This window comes from Aotus nancymaae, unplaced genomic scaffold, assembly GCF_030222135.1.
Source record: "Aotus nancymaae isolate 86718 unplaced genomic scaffold, 86718_ANA_hifiasm-v0.15.2.pri h1tg000004l, whole genome shotgun sequence".
In the NCBI taxonomy this organism is placed as follows: domain Eukaryota; kingdom Metazoa; phylum Chordata; class Mammalia; order Primates; family Aotidae; genus Aotus; species Aotus nancymaae.
This window is the reverse complement of record NW_026988415.1, coordinates 39,690,873-39,697,119: the sequence shown is the minus strand read 5'-3', so window position 1 is coordinate 39,697,119 and position 6,247 is coordinate 39,690,873.

Genomic DNA, 6,247 nt, shown 5'->3' with positions numbered 1-6,247 from the left:
CTGTTATATTTTCAATTTTTTGATAGTGTCCTTTGACACACAAAAATTTTAATTTTGGTGAAGTCCAATCTATTTTTAATTCCATTGCTTATACTTTTGGTGTCATATTTAGGAAAAAATTGTCTAATCCAAAGTACAAAGATTTACACCTATGTTTTCTTCTGAGAATTTTATAATAGTACCTCTTACATTTAGTTATATGACCCAGTTTAAGTTAATTTTTGTATATGGTCTGAGATAGGAGTAAAATATTTATGTTTTTTGCATGTGGGTATTTATTTGTCCCAGCACCATTTGTCAAAATGACTTTCTTTCTCCCTTGAATGGTCTTGGCACCCTTGTCAAAAATCAATTGACCACAGGTTTATGTGCTTACTTCTGAACTCAATTGTATTTCGTTGATGTACATGTCTGCCCTTATGTCAGCATCACACTGTTTTGATTAATCTAGGTTTGTAGTAAGTTTTGAAATTGGGAAATGTTAATCTTCCAGCTTTGTTCTTTTTTAAGATTACTTTGGCTTTTTAGGTCCCTTGTGTTTCCATATGAATTTTAGAATCAGATCGTCGATTTCTCTAAAAAAGGTGGCTGGAATTTTAATAAGAATTTCTTTAAGTCTGTAGATGAAGTCAATGAATATTGCCATCTCAATAATACTAAGTCTTCCAACCCATGAACATGGGATGCCTTTCCATTTATTTAGGTTTTTAAAAATTTCTTTCAACAAGTGTTGTAGTTTTCAGTGTACAGTTCTTTCATTTCCTTGGTTAAGTTTATTCTTAAGTATTTTATTCTCTTGGATGTTATTGTAAATAAAATTTTTTGCTAAATTTTATTTTTAGGCTTTTCATTGCTATTGTAAAGAAATATAACTGATTTTCAAGTATTAATCTTATATTCTACAACTTCACTGGACTCATTTATTAGCTCTAATTTGTTTATTTGTGGCTATTTCAGGGTTTTCTATATGTGAGACCAAGTAATTTGTGATGAGCAGTACTTTTTATTCTTTTCCTATATGGATGCCATTTCTTTCTTTTTCTTGTCTAATTTCCCTGACTAGAGGTTTCCATACAACGTTAAATAGAAATGGCAAGAGTACACATCCTTGTCCTGTTCCTGATCTTGGGGGAAATGATTCAGTTTTTCATCATTGGGTATGATGTTGTCTGTGGGGTTTGCATAGATAGATGCCTGAAATAGCTTTGGTATTTGTCCCCTCCAAAGCTTAGGTTGAAATTTGATTTCCAAATTGGAGGTGGAACCTAGTGAGAGGTATTTGGTTTATAGGGGTAGATAATTCATGAATGGCTTGATGCCCTCCATGTGGTACCCAGTAAGTTCTTGCTCCATTAGTTTATGTGAGAGCTGACTGTTTAAAAAAGCCAGGCGAGTAGTCTCCTGGAGACTTCCACCAAGATGGCTGAATAGGAACAGCTCCTGGGTGCAGTTTCCAGTGAAAGCGATGCAGAAGGCAAGTAATCTTTGCATTTCCAACCAAGGTACCAGGTTCATCTCAATGGGACTGGTTGGACAGTGGGTGTAGCCCAAGGAGGGCAAACTGAGGCAGGGTGGGTCTCTGCTTCACCTAGGAAGTACAATGGGCCATAAAGCACTCCCTCCTACCCAGTGGAGGCCATCAGGGACGTCCGGCCGCTGTGGAGCTCTGGAGCTCCAGTTCTCATGCTGTGCTTCTCCTGCAGCCCACAGACCAGGAGATCCCCGCATGCCAATAGGTGCCACTGGTTTCCAGGGAAAATCTGGGCGGCTGATTCAACCAGCATGGTGAGTTCCCAGCAAAAATCTGAGCAGCTGTTTTAACTGGTGCCAGGAGCGCCTGTGAGGCCGAGTCACCCCTACACCTGAGAGAAAGGGGGCTGCACGTAGGGAGCCAGGTGATCTAGCTTTGCGGGTCCCACCCCCACGGAGACCAGCAAACTGAATCCCACTGCTTGGGATTTTCGCAGCCAGCACAGCAATTTGAGCTCGACCCTGGACGGTGGAGCTCCATGGGGGGAGGGGCTTCAGCCATTACTGAGGCAGCTCTAACCTCACCTGTGTAAACAAAAGCACAAAGAAGTTTACACAGCAGCTGTGGGGAGCCCACAGCAGCTAAACAACACCTCAGCAGGCAGACTTGACTAGAATCCCTCCTTGCTAGGCAGAGCATCTCTGAAAAAAAGCAGCACCCTGTCAGGGACTTATAAATAAAGCCACACCTTCCCAAGATAGAGCACCTGGGAAAACGAACGGTTGTGAGTTCCTCTGCAGCAGACTTAAACATCCCCGCCCAGCAGCTCTGAAGGGAGCAATGGAGCTCACAGCACAACACTTGCACTCTGACAAGGGACAGACTGCCTCCTCAAGCAGCTCCCTGACGCCTGTATATCCAAAGACTCATCTCATACAGGAGAGCTCTGGCTCACATGTGGTGGGTACCCTTCTGGAACAAAGCTACCAGAGGAAGGAACAGGCAGCAATCCTTGCTGTTCTACACCCACTATGGGTGATTCCCTGGCAAGCAGGGTCTGGAGTGGACCTTCAGCAGTTCTGCAGCAGAGGGACCTGACTGTTAGAAGAAAAACTAAAACACAGACAGAAATAGCCTCAACATCAACAAAAAGGATGCCCACTCAGAGACCCCATCTGACAGTCACCAACTTCAAAGACCAAAGAGATAAATCCGCAAAGATGGGAAGAAACCAGTGCAAAAAGGATGAAAACAACAAACACCAGAAAGCCTGTTTTCCTCCAAGGGATCATAATTCCTCACCAGCAAGGGAACAAAACTGGATGGAGAATGAGTTTGACAAATTGACAGAAAATGGCTTCAGAAGGTGGGTAATGATGAACTTCTCTAAGCTAAAGGAACATGTTCTAACCCAATGCAAAGAAACTAAGAACCTTGGAAAAAGGTTAGACGAAATGCTAACTAGAATAACCACCTTAGAGAAGAACATAAACGACTAGATGGAGCTGAAAACCACAGCACGAGAACTTCACAAAGCATACACAGGTTTAATCGATCAAGCAGAAGAAAGGATATCAGAGGTTGAAGATCCCCTCGATGAAATAAAATGAGAAGGCAAGATTAGAGAAAAAGGAGTGAAAAGAAATGAATGAAACCTCCAGGAAATGTGGGATTATGTGAAAATACCTAATCTATATTTGATTGGTGTACCTCAATGTGATGGGGAGAATGCATTCAAGCTGGAAAACACTCTTCAGGGTATTATTCAGGAGAGCTTCCCCAACCTGGCAAGAAAGGCCAACATTCAAATCCAGGAAATACAGAGAACACCACAAAGATATTCCTCAAGAAGAGCAACCCCAAGGCACATAATCTTCAGATTCACCAGGGTTGAAATGAAGGAAAAAATGCTGGGGGTAGCCAGAGAGAAAGGTCGGGTTACCCACAAAGGGAAGCCCATGAGACTCACAGTGGATCACTTGGCAGAAACCCTCCAAGCCAGAAAAGAGTGAGGGCCAATATTCAATATCTTTAAAGAAAAGAACTTTCAACCCAGAATTTCATATCCAGCCAAACAAAGTGAAGGAGAAATAAAATCCTTTATAGACAAGCAATTACTGAGAGATTTCATCACCACCAGGCCTGCCTTGCAGGAGCTCCTGAAGGAAGCAATAAACATGGAAAGGAACAACCAGTACCAGCCACTGCAAAAACATACCAAATGGTAAAGACCATCAACACAATGAAGAAACTGCATCAACTAATGGGCAAAACAACCCACTGGTATCAGAATGGCAGGATCAAATTGACACATAACAATATTAGTCTTGGATGTGAATGAGCTAGATGCCCCAATCAAAGGACACAGACTGGCAAATTGGATGAAGAGTTGAGAACCATTGGTGTGCTGTATTCAGGAGACCCATCTGACATTCAAAGACAGACATAGACTCAAAGTGGGGGGATGGAGGAAGATTTACCAAGCAGACGGAGAGCAAAAGGAAGTAGGAGTTGCAATCCTGTCTCTGATAGAGCAGACTTCAAACCAACAAAGATCAAAAGAGACAGGGAAGGGCATTACATAATGGTAAAGGGATCAATGCAACAAGAAAAGCTAATTATCCTAAATATATGCACACCCAATACAGGAGCACCAAGATACATAAAGCAAGTTCTTAATGACTTACAAAGAGACTTAGACTCTCACACAATAATAGTGGGAGACTTCAACACTCCACTGTCAATATTAGACAGATCAATGAGACAGAAAATTAACAAGGATATCCAGGAGTTGAACTCAGATCTGGACCAAGTGGGCCTAATAGACATCTACAGAACTCTCCACCCCAAATCCACAGGATATACATTCTTCTCAGCACCACATCACACTTACTCTAAAATTGACCACATAATTGGAAGTAAATCACTCCTCAGCAAATGTAAAATAACAGAAATTATAACAACCAGTCTCTTGGACCACAGTGCAATCAAATTAGAACTCAGGACTAAGAAATTCATGCAAAACTGCACAACTAAATAGAAACTGAACAACCTGCTCCTGAATGACTGCTGGATAAAAAATGAAGGCAGATATAAAGATGTTATTTGAAACCAATGAGAACAAAGACACAATGTACCAGAATCTCTGGGACACACTTAAAGCAGTGTCTAGAGGGAAATTTGTAGCACTAAATGCCCACATGAGAAGCTAGGAAAGTTCTAAAATAGACACCCTATCGGTCAAAATTAAAAGAACTAGAGGAGCAAGATCAAACAAATTCAAAAGCTAACAGAAGGCAAGAAATAACTAAGATCAGAGCAGAACTGAAGGAGATAGAGACACAAAAAACCCTTCAATAAACCAATAAATCAGGGAGCTGGTTTTTGAAAAAATCAACAAAATAGATAGACCACTAGCTAGACTAATAAAAAAGAAAAGAGAGAAGAATTGAATAGATGCAATAAGAAATGATAAAGGTGATATCACCACCGATTCCACAGAAATACAAACTACCATCAGAGATTACTACAAACAACTCTATGCACATAAACCGGTAAACCTAGAAGAGATGGATAAATTCCTGGACACTTACACCCTCCCATGACTAAACCAGTAAGAAGTTGAATCCCTAAATAGACTAATAGCAAGGTATGAAGTTGAGGCAGCTATTAATAGCCTACCAACCAAAAAAAGTCCAGGTCAGATGGATTCACAGCCAAATTCTACCAGGTGTACAAAGAGGAGCTGGTACCATTCCTTCTGAAACTATTCCAAACAATACAAAAAGAGGGAATCCTCCCTAACTCATTTTACAAGACCAATATCATTCTGATACCAAAACCTGGCAGAGACACAACTAAAAAAGAAAATTTCAGACCAATACCCATGATGAACATCAATGCAAAAATCTTCAATAAAATACTGGCAAACCAAATGCAACAGCACATCAAAAAGATTATCCATCACGATCAAGTAGGCTTCATCCCGGGGATGCAAAGATGGTTCAACGTATGCAAATCTATAAACATAATCCATCACATAAACAGAACCAAAGACAAAAACCACATGATTATCTCAATAGATGCAGGGAAGGCCTTCGAAAAGATTCCACAGCCCTTCATGCTAAAACCTCTCAATAAACTAAGTGTCCATAGAACGGATCTCAAAATAATAAAAGCCATCTAAGACAAACCCACAGCCAATATCATCCTGAATGGGCAAAAACTGGAAGCATTCCCTTTGAAAACTGGCACTAGACAAGGGTGCCCTCTCTCCCCACTCCTATTCAACACAGTATTGGAATATGCACTAGAGACTTCAACTTCTATCTGTTTAAAATTTTCCCAACAATGTTGTCTGGGAATAGTTTTCAAGTTTGTTTACTGTTATGTATCATAACCTGCAAGATTTTCATCAAGCTCTGTTTCAGAGAGACTGGAGAGGCAAAGTGCAGTCTTGGTGTCTCCATAGGAACCCATCTGATTGAGGGGAACACCCAGATTTCTCCCCGTATCTTTTTTCAGAGTCTTGTGCTTTAACTGCAATTCGCTCAAAGTTTCATGGAAGTAATCTGCAGTAACCAGATTACCTTTAATATGCCAAACAAATTGAATGTGGTGAGTGCAGCCTCTTTAGCATACTGGTCAGACAGAGCATTTCCTTTCGCTTTATGGGTTTGTTCCCTAGTATGAGATTTGATGTTAATTACAGTCGCTTCCTTGAGAGAGTAGCAAAGCATCTAGTAAGGCTTGTAAGTGCTCATGCCGCTTATTGAA